Source organism: Saccostrea cucullata, unplaced genomic scaffold (assembly GCF_032062105.1).
Source record: "Saccostrea cucullata isolate Sc308-1 unplaced genomic scaffold, CSIRO_AGI_Scuc_v1 ctg3614, whole genome shotgun sequence".
Taxonomy (NCBI): domain Eukaryota; kingdom Metazoa; phylum Mollusca; class Bivalvia; order Ostreida; family Ostreidae; genus Saccostrea; species Saccostrea cuccullata.
This window is the reverse complement of record NW_026930018.1, coordinates 78,555-95,023: the sequence shown is the minus strand read 5'-3', so window position 1 is coordinate 95,023 and position 16,469 is coordinate 78,555. Positions and strand designations below refer to the sequence as shown.

At 31.1% G+C, this 16,469-nt stretch overlaps 1 long non-coding RNA gene across 1 annotated transcript; it reads right to left on the bottom strand.

The window, feature by feature from the left end:
• Positions 1-16,176: 16,176 nt before the first annotated feature.
• Positions 16,177-16,383, bottom strand: LOC134282732 (uncharacterized). Its single transcript, XR_009995343.1, has 2 exons — positions 16,351-16,383; positions 16,177-16,305 (listed from the first exon to the last, which is right to left on the bottom strand). It is a non-coding gene; the product is annotated as an uncharacterized LOC134282732 (long non-coding RNA).
• Positions 16,384-16,469: the final 86 nt, after the last annotated feature.

Sequence of the window (16,469 nt, the reverse complement as noted above, 5' to 3'; positions counted from 1 at the left end):
CCCCGTTGTTACGTGCCAACGCAGTATTTCTGTTTCTGAGATTGCATGCGCTGAAAACCGCACGTGACAGTCCTACAAATGTATATTTTTAAACATTGTAAACATTGAACTGAATTTCTCTGACGATTGTTTAGCAGAATTTTTCATTATTTTTCTTTTAGTAAACCTCAGTTTTTGCAACATTTTCGCACCTTGGTCCACATTGCTAAATTTCAAGCATAATACTTGATACATATCACTATGAATACTGCATAAAACTAAGATGACAAAGTTGAACCGGTAAAAATTGTCTTTTGGTGTTTCTATAAAAACGAGGCTTTGAAAATCACGTGTTTTCTATTAAAGGAACCGTCAAAAAATTGATAAGTATGGAAAGCAGAAAAAATTAATGTAAATGATTAACAAAACATAGAGAACTTTTTCGCTTGCAAAAAAAAAAATTGCACACTTTAGTTTGTATTGAATAATTTCGAAGTATTTATTAAACGTGTTACATGTAGCTTTAAAATATATATATTATTACTCGTTGACTAGAGAAACAAATTTAGTCATAGATTAAAATTTAATTAAAGTTAAACAATTAATTAATTTAATTAATTGATTTTCAAAAAAAACAACAACATTGCAGCAGATATTTTTAAAGTTCATGAAAAAATCAAACGTAAAGAAATGTAATAAAATTTTACCAACTTTATTTATTACCTTTACTTATACGTTTTCATGGTCCATTTAAATATCTTTGTCAATTTACTTTTTCATTATATATAATTTTAAAATGGTTCTAAAGCATTTTATCAATATTATTACATCTACTTTATGAGTGTAAAAACGGAGAGACCAAACACTTCAGTATGATTAAGCATGAAAAGGACATATAATACTTGTAAATGTTAAATGTCTGTAGACCTACAAAGCAACTATAATCTATTCTGTTTTTAAGTCCCCTCTTAGATACAGAACAAGGAATAATATACCATTGGCGCTTAAAAATAATTATCTCTCCTTTTAATTGTGCAAATGTTCAGAAAGGGGGTTTTAATTGCTCAATATCTTAGATATGTATAAACTTATACGCTCCAGTAGTTGTTAATCGTTGATTTCAATTTGAAGAACCTTTTTATAAAAATTTAATTACATCAAAGTCATTAAATTATAGCTAGATTATGGTTTAATCACAAAATTTATTTTTCTTTCTTTTTTGAAATATGACACTGCTTGGCAGCTGTAGACTACTGTCAATCGGATGCCGCGATACCATAGAACTTTTCAATAGCTCCTAGTTTATAAACAAAAAGATAAACAATTCAACAACAGAACAAGAAATATAGATAAATAATACTGTAACAAGAAACTGAGAATTATATATATTGTTTTAAACATCCAAGGTATGATATATCTTTATCAAAAAAAAGTTAACAACCCATGTATATTTTACTTAATGTGCTGATTGTTCGGTTGATTCCATAAAAAAATATTTTCTTCACCTCCAAATTAAAATTCGAGCAAATTGCAGAAAGCTTAAAGCACAATCAAGGAAATATTCGATGAGTGAAGCCACTCTAAATTCACGCTTCTATATTGACCCTACCACCCCAAACACAACCCCAAGTGCAGTACTGTTCCTTCCAATTAATAACTAAACGATTTAGGAAATGAAAGCATATGATAAATATATATTTATATCTGTGTTTATGATGGATAAAAAGTAAGCTTGCCAATCTGTTTAAATAAAATTGTACCTATCCATTCAAAGCCAAATCTTCGAATTATTTGGCACAAGAAAGCGTTATTTCACCAATTCACAAGTGTTAACAAACTAACAAACTAACATAATTTGTCATAGAAATTTCCAACCCCCTACTTAGTAGGTGAAGTCTTATTTATTGCTTGTACTTTTATTTTGGTTTTATAAAGATCAAAGGTCACAAACCATCTAAAAAATGGTCCATCTCAACAAATAACATGCTTTTGTTATCAGGTAAGGTATTCTTTCAGATTTTCATGGCCGTTCAATATCGAAGACTTTTTTAAAAGTTGTTTTATGACTGTTTTCAAAGAAAAAAATTACGTGGAACCTTCTGCTTTGGGAAAATGCGGTGAATTACTGACTTTTCGGAATTTCCTTTACTATGGGTAACGCTTTCTGTGGAAATACAGGATATAAGTTAAACATTACTAACTGCAACATGGAACTTAAAAGTAACAAAATGTGTTTACTAATTATAAAATTCATGTATATTTGAAGATCTATGACAGACAGAAAAGTCCAGGATGAATATTGATTAAATGCAACTTCCCCATACTGTCCAACAGATATGCAAAGTAAGCTACTAGTAACTGGCTACTAGTAGCTGGCTACCACAAATGGGTAAAGTTGGCTACTAGTAGCTGGCTACGAGAAGTAAGTTAAGTTGACTAATAGTAACTGGCTACCTGGCTACTAGTAGCTGGCTACGGCGAGTAAATAAAGTTTGCTACTAGAAACTGTAACTCGTAAACTACTAGAAACTGTAACTGTAAATTAATAATTAATTTAATTATTTAATCTAATTAGTAAATGACTTGAACCTTCTAAGACCTTTTTACAAACTTGGGATACAAATGTTGATATTCTCAGCTTGAAGTAGCTGGATTTTCACACCGCTGATATCCACTGATATTGTTGATAAAAAGAGATTTTTACATCGCTGATATCCACTGATATTTCTGATGAAAAACAATCTCTTAGTCATTTTACTGAAGTTTTATCTTTAGTGATAAACTCAGCTACTGGTACCTTTTGTGTAAAATTGTGAGATTTTGGGATACAAATTTTGAAATTATTGAAGTAGCTGGATTTTTACATCTCTGATATACACTGAAAGGATAAAATTTAAAAGGTAGGTCAAACTCAAAGTTCATAGGGTCAAAGTTGAGGATTTCTTAAGAAAGTTTTATGAAACAAGGATTACATATGTAAAGTATGAAAACCCTAGCCCTTCCCGTTCAAAAGTTACGCTCAGGCATTTTTTTCATAAGTACAGAAATCTCCAAGGTCAAGGTCAAAAGGTCAAAGTTTTTAGTATCCAATAAAAGGTCATGCAAAAAAATACATATGTGAAGTATGAGAGTACTAGTATCTACCGTTTAAAAGTAATGGTCAAAGTAAAAATTTGGCATTTTTGTGTAAAATTAGACAAACTCAAAGGTAAAGGTCAAAAGGTCAAAATTGGTGGAACCCAAAGTAAGGTCTTGTCACAAGGAATACAAATATTAGATATGAAAATCATAGCTCCAATAAATGAAAAGTTATGGTCAAGGTTAAGGGTTTTGCTGGACAAACAGACCACCAGATAGACAGACAGACATACAGACGGACACAATAAATCTATATATCTCCGAATCTTTGACTACGGGGACATAAAAATAAATGGTCTTCAATTAACTTTTCTTATTATGATATAGTATAAAGAAACGTTACAACAATGAAAATGTTTGTTTTGATTTTCATATTGAATTCTCTGGAAAATATACTCAGAATTGGGTAAAAGGGTGGAGTAAAACAAGAATTAAGAAATGTAATGAATACTGTGTGCTAAATCAAAAGGTTATGTCTTCATGTATAGTTTTTGCATTATAATGAATGTGTATTTTACACTAGCCCATAGCTTTACAGAGCGTATATTTCGGTGTTATACCCACCCCACCCCCTTTCTTATTGAGGAGGAAGTCGATTATCAACAAAAAACTTCCTTTCCTTTATTTTTCTATAAGGAGGGACTAATAATAAGCATAAAATAATTTACTATTCTACAAATTTTTAACTTTACTTTGCCACAATACTTTCAAGTATACCTCCACCAACATTTAAGGTATGGTTTAATCATGGCGAAGTAAATTATGATATGATAGCACTTCTGTGAAGGCTTAACTTCATTTCAATATTTTATCTTGAGTTTCTTTCATTATTATTGAAAAGTATATAGTTTTATTTATATTTTTGCTTTTTATTTATTTATTTTTTATTTAACTTAATGTTCTTTTTTTTAAGGGGGGGGGGTAAAAATTTCTCCCTCTTTCGTTGTCAAATAGGATTTGCCAAACTTAACAAGCTAAACGTTGAAATGAAGGAAAATTTAATTTTTCCTATTAAAGAGTATGTAAACCTGACTGTTGCATGGTTTGATTTCTAAAAACAAGTGGAATATCATTCTTTAAGCAAACCTTATAATTAGGAATGTTAAAAAGAAATCTTATCTACTTGACAATTAAAGAATTCAAACACAATTTTAGCATTGAAAGACTGCATGAATCTCTAAATTATTTCATACGAGTTTTTGTATTTTTCTGGTTACAGAAAATGTAATTAGTTTCGCTGTAAAAGATATCAAAGAGTGTATATTTTGTATCACTTTAAAGGGGGTCATTTTTCAATGGGGTCATTATTTTATATGACTAACATAGAATGATGACCCCTAGGACTCTTTTTCTACAAAAAATTTTTTTTTTTTCTACAGGTGGGGGTCATTTTGTGTGATTGAAAAATGACCCCCGGTCATTATTCGATGGGGGTCATTATTTGTCACTCCGGCCAAACCGGAAGTAGCAGAAATGACTTATTTTTGCATTACTTAACATAGCTTTAGAGGATTTTTTGCGCGTTATTTCTCATTTTGTGAAAAATGAAAGCTACTTCCGGTCAAACAGGACGGAAGACCTACTCGTTGCTTTACAACGAGCTTTGCTCTAGTTGAATTTAATAATTTTAATTGAGACCGTTAGTGACAAGATCAAATTTGTTTCCTTCATTAGAAATTGTAAAATTGTATTTTTTTTGCCATAATTCATGTTTCAATGTCCCACAATAAATGTCCAACTCTTTTTTTCAAATCTTTTTTGGTCAAAACAAAAATAATTTGGACTTAGGCTGAATGAATTGATATTTCTATAGAACTCCATTATCCTAAATTATACTAGGTAAATTGAAATTTGTTTAAATTCGTTTATTCATGTTGAAAAGTATTTTGTTCTATTAATATTTTGAAACAATTAGATGACCCCTGTAAGTACAGTTGACTGAACTATAAGTACGGCCCGCTGAATACGACATATATATCCGGGATTTATGAATAATAATATTAAAGAGGAGTAAACAATCCATGCTCAACAAACGGCAGAAAGTACAGGAAGTATCATTTTTAACAATGACTTAGGATTTATTAAATAAGTTTCAATTCATTGAAATTCGACATTTTAAATTTGTTTAAATTATAATTATTTTTATCTAGAAAAAAAGAATTATTAAAAAAGATAGAGATGAAGGACCCAATCAATTACATAATTTTTTCTATATTTTTTCAGAAAGGTATTGAGATATTTATGATTAAAGAAAGAATTAATAAGAAATAGACAATACATAGAAAATAGACTTTGAAATAGAACAAAGGTTACGACGGATGAACATCGGGATCAACATTTGTATACAAAAGAAAAAGAAAAAGAAAAAAACAGTGAAAATATGAAAACTTTGAGGATACAAGGAATAATATGGAATGCCATAAACGACAGCCAACTGCTAACTGCCAACTGCTGACTGCTTATTGCCAACTGTCAGCTGCTTACTGCCAACTGCCATACATATTTGAATGAATTTTATCTTTATATTGATATTTATGTAAATTTAAAAAAAAAAGGCGCGGATCTATAGGACATTTGTTCCAAGAGGGTCACTCTGATAACAAAAAAATCCAACCCAGAAATACTTCACAAGAAAAAAATACGTATGAAGTCCTTTCCCAAATGTGAAAATTTTTTTCGGCCTGGGAGAGGGGGTTCTTATGCGTCATACCTTCATGTGTATGACATTTTTCATACCAACTTAACACGAATCCACATTTTCGGTTTGGGAGGGGGGGGGGGGGTCTAAGGTCCCTTTTAGTTGATTTATTTTATATGTGTAGTATCTTTATTGGCTTATACATTGCATATATTGCCACAAATTTATACATTAAATAACTTTGAGTTGGTTTAGTTTGTGCATTAAATAACTTTACAATTTCAGAGGGGTGTTCCGGACCCCTCTCTCTAGATCTATGCATGTAAAACATATCTTATTTGTACAAACAAAGAGATATAAATGTTTGATCAGCCTTTTTCTAAGTGTTTGTTCGTTTAGTTTATTTAACGTATGACTGTACAAATTTTAAATGCCCCCCCCCCCCCCCATCTATGCATGTGCAACATTATAACACAGAGTGATATACATCTTTTATTTGAGGAAATTTTTAACTATAGAGTATAATGGAAAACGGAAATCTATTTTCAAAACATCTTTCTTTGCGAAACGACAAATCTTTTTTATTATTATTCTCTCTTCAAAGGTTTTGTTGTCTCCCGGGGGGGGGGGGGGTTGTTTAAAGATTAAAGGCAGAAAATAGTCATTTTATTACTTATTTCAAATAGCAAAAAAATATATATATAATAAAAAACAATGTACTTAATCAACCACATATATGGAATATTACATAACAGAAAACATCATTTTATTCAATTCAATTTTACCAGGGTGACCCCCATGGAAAAAAATGTCCTGGATCCGTGCCTTTTTTTTCCCTTTTTGTGAAAATTCATATAAATATCAATACAAATATAAAATTTATTTAAATATGTGTGGCAGTTGTCAGTAAGCAGTTGAAAGTTGGCAGTAAGCAGTCAGCAGTTGGTAGTAAGCAGTTGGCTGTCGTATATATGGCATTCCATAGAATAACACCCAGTATTTTTTTTTAACAAAAGCAGCATAATTTTTTTTTATATCTTGTATTGGTGCTTTGGATTGATAATGAAGACTAATTCATACATATGGGTATTCATTGACAGATTAAATGCTTTATTTGGTAAACAACATATCAGAAAATATACAAAGTTTTGAGATCATGTCACGGTTGCCAAGTATTAAGCGTAACTAATCCGGTAACAATTATTTTAGTAAATAATTTCTAATTAAAAAGCTTCTCAATTTAAAACGACAAAATACACAGAGATAACGTATAAATAGTCTTTATAATGTTTTAATGAATGTAACAGTTTTACACAGTAAAATAATACTGGAGTATCGTTCCTTATACATTTCTTTATTTTCACATGCTGATGTTGAAGTTTCATGGCTTGTTTGTTGTGTTTAGTGGTGAACATTCGTTTTATATCGTGACTCCTTTTTCTTGTCTGAAACAAAATGTATTCAAACTATAGCAAAATAATAGTATGTAAAATTCTCCTGTTGTCAGACTAAAAATTTATAGATTGCGTATATATTGATATGGCGCAAGTATTTAATAAGGAAAAACTGACTATATTCTATGTAAATCTACAAGAAGAATATATTCTCTAACTAAATATCCCTAGGGGATAATATAATTCATTTTCTATAAATTGTAAAAAGATTGTAAAATATTCTATACAGTATTGATTTCTGGGTACGCCAATTCTAACTTACAGAATTCCTGTAAATTAGAATTGGCGTACCCAGAAATCAATACTGTATACTTTATATAAGAGTTTGAAATTACTATGCACTATAGACAGAAAAGAAACAAGGGGTTAATCTCTTGTATCCTTATTAATACATGTGAAAGAACCTTTAACTCAACAGTGGTGAAGATTATATATTATAAACGTTTATAAGCTGCAAAGAGGCAACATGTAATTCTGTATGTTAGTTATAATTTTTTAATCAAAATTAGACGTAACACTGCCATTGACTACAGGATATTTCTAATCCATTTCGGATAATATTTGTTACACACGCTAATTTTAACATTGATTTTTTTCTCTCACTGAATTTCATATTTTTTTCATTATTATTATTATTGAACGTTTTGATTCTTTTTGGATGCTGGCAAAGTGAGAATAAATTTTTCCTGTATCAGCAATATACATTGTCCTCATGAGACCTTTTTGCACCTCTTCATGAGAGATTCAATATTTCAAAATCCAACTCCTGTATCTAGATCCTTGATCCGGCAGTTGTTTGTTTCCTCACAACTATAAATACCGGTTCTCCAGATTCACCCATCACCCCAGTTCACTGAGAGGAACCTCACCCATAAATTCCCATTCACAAGGTATGTAATTTGAACTGAATTGTTACTCAATAGATATTCAATACAAGTTTAATGATATGGAAATAAAGTTATATTGCCTTACTTGGAGAAAAACATAATAAGACAAACATTTTTACAAGTTTTACTACTGAAGAAATAGAGAGTGGTTATTTTCATTCAAGTATCAAACATGTCTGAAACCCAACAAACCTCTATATCAAGAAGGAATGTTTAGTCCATATATATGGCTAGACAGCACGCTTGGAGAGAATTATTTACATTCATTTTACTGTTTAAGAAAGTCAATTATGACTCTGCTTGAAACAGTTTTGGCTGATTATGTAAAAATATTTTATTTTATTTTTAATTAGGGTTCAAGTATCGAACAAGGAAAATGGCTGTACTATTGAAAGGTATGTTTTCCATTGTACATGCACATTTCAATGTCTTTTTATATTATTTTTGTTATTAACCCCCTCCCCCGCAGTCACGCATTTAATGCATATATCATTTCGTTTTTCTAACGCGCAATCACGCATATTTACCATTTCTTCGCAATCACGCATTTTCACGCACTTTAAAAAGTTCATTTAATCTCTAATTAAATGCCAATTTCGTTCAATTTTATACTTGCAAAATAATCTTATAAAATAAGAAAAATTATTTTTGTATTAAAATATAACTTTATAATATTTTTTACGCTAAACTTTAGAGAAACGTGTACCACGCTAAAAGGTACTTGCGGGGTAATTGTAAATTTCTATTTCTATGACGTGAACATTAAGTGTATGTTATAAAACAGTTCAGTAAGTTGTAAAGAGTTAATTAAATAAAGTAGCAGGGAGAATAAAGTAAACACGTTGATCTTAAAATAAATAACACAGTCATTAAAATGATGCATGAATTGATATATCTTTATTGAGTAATTTTTGAATAGAACTGAAAAAATAATAAATTTCTAATTTAAGAAAAGGAAATCATAAGTTAGTTAAAAGCGACCCTTTGTCATATTCTAAATAAATCAAAACAAACGCTTGCACTTATTTTAACGACTTTACAAGTCTGACAAATTTTTAAAACCCCATTTTGCAAACATTTTACAACATATTTTTTATTGAAATCAATCAAGCAGATCTTTTTTACTTAAAAAAAAGATTGTGTTTTATGCCCTGCTCGCAAATTTGTATTTATGTATATTTTAGATCAATCCCTGTTCGTTATCTGCACATGATTTTTCTTTCCTTAAAGAGACTGGGGATTGGCAGCCATTTTCAGACTATTTCTATCTCCTTTAAAAGAAGAGCTCCATATAGATATATATAAAAAATTTGTGTTTAATTTGTTGACCCCCCATACTCCTCGAGATCAATTAATGAAAATGTTTCATTATTTTTATGCAATAAATACGTTTTTTTTTTTTAAATGCACGCTAGTAGAAAAAGCATACAAAACTAATCAATATTTATTAAAGAAAAAAAGTTTCTGTTTGTGAAAAGGTATATTTTTGAAAGATATTTTGAAATGAGCTTACCGATCAACAATAGGCTTTTACTTTTCAACTATTTAAATTTGGGGAAAATCAAATAAAAATACATAGATAATGAGTAAGAAATTATGTTGCCTCTTTGCAGCTAACGTTGATGACGTGATGAAAATTGCCAAAGATACGATTGCAATGGTCGAACCTTCCTTCAAGGAATTGCCAGAGAATCAGCGTAATGATTTAGAGAAGATAATGAGGAAACGTATCTCAGATGAAATCCAGTTGAGCGACTCCCTTGCTGATGCCCCAAAACTCTCTGATGTAGCACTGGTAGAAAAAATGAAGAAACTTCTTTCGGATGCAGATTATAAGATGATATCTGGGTATGTTGATCAAGAGACATATACAATGGAGATTTCAAATGCCGAAGCAACTGTTCTTCGTGGAAACAAAAAATTTCGTGAGGCAATCCAGTTGAAGTCAGTAGATGGTATCATACAATCATCTACTTACCAAATTGTCAGTCTTGTTGCTGAATGCGTATTTTTTGTCATCGGTGCCGTTGGTTTTAAGGTCATGATTGAAGAATCTCTAATGCGCAGGATCATTGACGAGATAATGCCCGTGGTGCGACAGCCCGCCTTTCAACGAGTCGTGGATAATTTTCTGGCGGCCTGGGCGAGAGGAGGTACTTGGGAGAAGGCAAAGGCCATTTTCAACCTCGTAAGGGAAACCAATGCTTATGGAATATTCTGGAAAATTGTTCAGTCAGCTTTCCACGAAATGTCGCTTTGGGAGAAAGTGGGCGTTATCACGGTTGTCGCCGCTATGGTTGCAGTGGAATTTGCCACAGATGGTGTTGCCCTGATCGCTAAACTTGCTCTCTCAGTCAACGATGCGGTCAATTTGGGGAGAAAAATTGCTAATCTCAATAAATTGAAGGACATGTATGCAGCTCTCAATAAATAGTGTGATGGTTCTAAGAGGAAGGACTTTTGATTGCCGAATTTGGTGTTTTGTATTTAACATTTTCCTGATGGTGCATTTTAATTTATCTCTAGATAGATATAGATTTATTTAATATCGAACATTTTTTTCCAGATGATCATTTAATAGTATCTCTAAAAATATTACATGTATTCTCTTAGTTTTATTAATAATAATAATAAATGAAATGAAAATCTATTGACTTTTTTATATTAGAAGCATACATACCTTGGGTGTGAGACCCCGCACATAGTCATTAGTCTCAATTACTTTCGTGGCAATAAGTAAGGATGATTAAGAAACAATTGGTTTATTTAATTTTACTTTACACTATGTAGGTTTCAATAATATGTAGAGTTTTATGGACTGAAAAGGACATAAATAGAGGATATCTATAGACATAGCTCAGTGGTGTCATTCCTTCGTTCTTGCAGTCTAAAATTTTACCTGTGGCATTGCGATATTAGTAAGTAGTCTGATATTAATCATAATATCAGACTGTATCAGTACTAATATCTTGCAAAATTGGACTGTAATTAAACAAAAGAAATTTTTAAAAATGCGATCTATTATATGTAACAAACACCAATTTAAAACATCACATACAGTGATGATTTTGAAACGATAATCTTACAGAATTGCAAAATAAAAAATAAACTTTCAATTACATGAAATGTACTGTGACAGGAAGAAGAACATGCGGCAGACCAGGTCATGCAGATAACCATCAAACAAAGCGGTAAATTTCTAATTAACTTATTAAATTTGAAGAAATGTTTCAACCACTTTCTCTGGATTTTGAAATAGGGTACGTACACTGGGGTTCACCAGAGAAGCACAAAAACTTCCAGAACCCCAAAATAATTTTTTAAAAACAAACTTTACACACTATAAAGAGCATATCATTAAAAAAATTTGATTTCATTTTTCAAAAAAAGGGATGCCTTCATCTTTTGCATCGTCAACTTTCCTTTTTATATACAATTACACGATTATCCGATTACCTGCATATGATTTTTATGTTAGAATTAATCAGATTAGTATTCCTCATAATTTTACATGGTTTATCTAATCAAACTACCCTTTTTAGATAATAAGGAACATAAATGTATAGTTTATAAAATAGTATTAATCTGATTTAACAGTGCTGAATTATTTCATAGTTTTTTGCTTTCTTTAGTGTGAGTTTGTTAAGAATGCCTAGTCCGTGACTACAGAGGCATTCTTTAAATTAAACCCCTGGTAAAGAAACATGATTTTTAAAGAATAAATTTTTCCAAGTTCCACATAACAAATTGACTTTGATTTTGTCACGTACATGTACCATATAATTCTGATCGTCCTTATCAAATTTAATTGCTTTTCAAAACTTTTCATAGAAAACTCGTTTATATTTTTTTAAACAGTAAAAGACACTTGAAGTGTACAAAGCTACAGTGAATCCTGACTAACTACAGCTACCCATACTAATCATATGTACATGAAAATTACAAAAATAAAAATCAATTTCTTTCTGTATATCAATTTATTACAAAAAATAATAATGCAAAATTTCTAGGTATCCTTATCATATTATATTTCATATATACGTATTTTGCGCCTGGCAGAAAATACATATTTTCAAAAATATCTGAAAATCTATTTACCTGGCCTAAAACAACTACCCTGTAATTGGGTAAATTCAGACAAATTTGAATAGAGGCATTTAAGGTAGGACAAAACACCCGTGGATTCTACTTTAACCAATTTCTTAAAAATGTACTGGATGAAAAAAAATAATATTACTATATTGACAAATGAATGATTAATAAGTTTTGGCACAATATTTTGTGAAGAAATCAGAGAATCCTATATATTGGTCACTTGGGAGTTTACATTTTGGAATGTGTTTCCGCTATCTAAGTGCAATAAACAAGCATTTAACAGTCTGTTATAAAATGCAGTGCAACTTTTGTTCCATAAAAAGTAGAGGGGTGATATTTGGACACATATATAAGAGGTCTATATTCTTTATGTACTACAAAGGTCAAGGTCATATCAGGAGGTCAAAGGTCAAATATTGTGACGTCATCTACTGAATCTTTTAGTTTTTGTCATTGATCTTTTTTTTAATCGCCAAAATATCTGAAACCACCGGTTCAATTTTCTTTATTTCTACACATTTTATTCTAGGACCCATTTGAATTATTCTGTTGATTTTTTGTAAAAATTGAATTATACATTTTCTCTTAAGAAAACTTAAACTGTCGGAAATTTACATGTGAAAACACAATGTATGTTCTATTTTTACCTAATATTTTACTCCGAATTTCCAGTATCAATATGACTTACTGATTTAAAGTAACAAAAAGGTTATCTTTATCAACAGTATTACACAAATTTGCAATAGATCAATAGAAATTCTAAAATAAGGCTCAAATGACTGATTTCACAATTTTCTTACAGGGGTACAGACCATATTTCAGACTATGTGGGCAAAAAATGTGCGGTTGAATTTCTTTCATATTATATATAAAGAGAGATTTTGTATCCCAGAACAAAATATCAAAGTTTCAGAAAAATTGAATTTGAGGAAAAATTTGACCTATCTATTTGGTCCTACCTTAAATTGATTGATTGTAAACTATGCTGCATACGGTCCCTCTCAAGAATTTCTTACTCATATGGAGACGCCACCAATTGCCCGTGGAGAGCTACAAATTATGGTGGCATATTTATGGTGACATGATTTGCTATGTTAACAAAAAGTTATGTGGATAGCATAAATATGTCAACATAAAAAATGTTGCTCTATATTCAGCACTCAGGGCTATGGGGAAGTGAGATTTCTTTTTCGTGCCATCAGATACTGCGACATGGGACCTCGATTCATACGGTCTAATTCGAAAGCCCCATCTCCACGTTCCACAATAGGATTCGAACCCGCGACGTAAGGATCAACATCTACCTTGCGACTCTAAAGCAGACTCTTTAACCACTGCGCCACATGGGCGACGAGACTATAAAAACAATGTTTCATATGGTGGCATATTTATGCCATACACATATTAATTTCTTGTCAACATAGCATATCATGTCAAATCATGATAACTATCTCGTCAAGTCATGATAACGTTGTTTGTCGACAAACACCGACTTTTATCCTGTACTGTGAAGGTTAACTTTCGTATTTTTGAGATAGCTATCTCTACAAAAAGGTTCTATTGAAAAATTATTTTTCATCTCAAATTGAAATTGTATTAAGGTTTCGTCAAAGGCAACATGTCTAAAAATATTTTTACAATAGCTCGAAAACTATGTGTGGTATAAAGTCAAAACGTTTACAGTTTGTAAATATATCATCGATTAATAGATAGAAAGCATCACTTGATAACAAATATTTTAAAAACGATATTTTTTTTTTTAGAAAAATGTATCAGAAAATGTGCATATTTAAAGAAAAATGCACCTGCTTAATTCAATCCTTTTTGTGAAAACAAACATTGTATAAATAATTTATGTTTATCATTGAAGAGCGTGAGTGGTCTCTGAAAAGCTGTTATTGAAAGCATGAGATCTATAAAGACAAGACACCTTTATATAGATCCGGCATTGGCATTTGCAATGTACTTTCACTTTTGGAAAAAATAAACAGGGAAAACAACTTTCCAGAGACTATTCAAGTCCAACTTGCCCTTCATTGATAAACATATTTTGTTTCTGCAATGATGGTTTTCACTAAGAGCATGGAATTAATTAGGTGTATTTTTTTTGAAAATATATGCATTTTTAAGAAGAATTTTTCTCAAGTAATAATATTCCAACTATTTTTTTTATCAAGTGATACTTTCTATCTGTTAATCAATGAAAAATGCCTAAACTGTAAAAGTTTTAACTTAATAAAACATATACTTTTGGAGCTATTGTAGAAATTAATTTTTGGACATGTTGACCTTTGACAACATCTTAACTCCAGAATGCTTAGAGCCCATTCAAGGAGATATTCAATTACCCATGAGTGAAACCCACTCCAAATTCACTCTTCTGAACTGACCCTAATAACTTTTCCTCGATCAATTTTAACATCAACACAAGTAACAGCTTTTTAAAAAGCTTGCCTGACTAAATCAATCAATTTATCTGCATGAAGAGTTATAACCCTTTTGAGCAATACTTGGTGGGTTTAAAACATATCCTAACTTTATATTTTGAGAACCTTATGTAATTGAAATCTTGATTTTACTGAACTTGTAGAAGAATCATCTCTACACTGCATACTAAAGAACTTTGTAGATGAAGGGGGGGGGGGTCTGCAAGTGGAGTGATCTGCCCTTGGATCTTAACTGATTTCAAGCTACATTGTAACACCTATTATAAAACATGTTATCAAATCACGCATTGTGAACATTTTAAAAGATGGAGATAATTAAAAACACATTTTGTTGGAGTGTATTTTCTCCTCTGAAGTAAACAGTAGTAATGTGTGTTCATTATTTTTTTTCTTAAAAGGGGAGGGGGATGACACTATCATATAATACATGATATATATTGAGAATGAAATAAGTAAAGGCTTTGTAGAAAAAAATATCCAAGATTATTCACTACTTTCTTATTTATCGTGTGCATCTGAACAAAGACATATAACAGTTCATGCTTTTGGAGACGATGGCTTGAACTATTATAGTTTATTATTATTGGACTCGTCCATTTATGGAATAAACCAACCGCGGGATCGGTAAACAAATTAAAAACATCATTTCTTTAGTGTTACATGTACATATACCATGTATACTGATGTATACGATATGTTGTTTTAAAGAATGGTATAAAACTTGTAGATATAATTTCTGAAGCATTAGAAGGAAGTTAAAAGGACAAACTTTATTTAATTCCATGGAAGTTAGCACACCCATTCATACAATAGAACAATCCAAGGAAAAGGCGCGAAGATAGCTTACTAGTGACATTTGGCGCCAAAAGAGCGATTCACCCCTTTCGTAGAATATAAATGGACTGATCCAGTAGTATAGCAATGCAGAAAAAAGGATACACGGACATGTTGAAACGGCAAATCATATGGAATAATCTGTTCCATTCAAAAAGATCAAAGGAAGTAACCACTGCAGTATTTCGCATCAGTAATATCTTTCTTTTTTCTGAAAACTGTTTCTTTTAAAATGCAGGTAAAGAATTCCAATGTAAATCAGCTTGCATAAAATCTAGCTCTTTAGATATGGTCGCACATTTTCGGATCTTGGAAATATCAATCCTTATACTGCCTGACGCCGTGACGTCAGGCAATCAATTATATCAATCCTTATTACAGCAAAACTCGGTTATATCGAAGTCGCTGGGACGTATGAAATTACTTCGTTATATCCGTAATTCGTTATATCCGTTATTCGTTATATCCGTAATTCGTTATATCCGTATATGAAATTCATTGAATTTCTATAGTCGGGGATCCAAGATGACTTCGCTATATCCGTGAATTCGAAATATCCATGTTTGTACTACACGAGTTTTACTACAGTTATTACATATTATTAAGATTTTCATTAGCCCCCCTCCCCCCCCCCCCGAATTTCATATGACGAGTGTCAACTATTATATTATGCACTGGCAAAAAATAATAAAATTCAAAAAAAATTTCTGCAAATCTTTGCTGACAAATTCATAATGTGGAAACAAAAGCACTATACTCAGTGATAGATAACTGTCTGTGTTTTAAGGCCTAAACATATATCGCCTGGGCTTAACAAATATCGCCCCACAGACCTTCGTATGATATCGCCTGGGCTTAACAAATATCGCCCCACAGACCTTAGTATGATAAACTGTACCTACACAACTTTACAGCATTTCACAGTTAGGCCTATAAACTTTATATCTGATAAACTGTACTACACAACTTTACAGCATTTCACAGTTACAAACTTTAT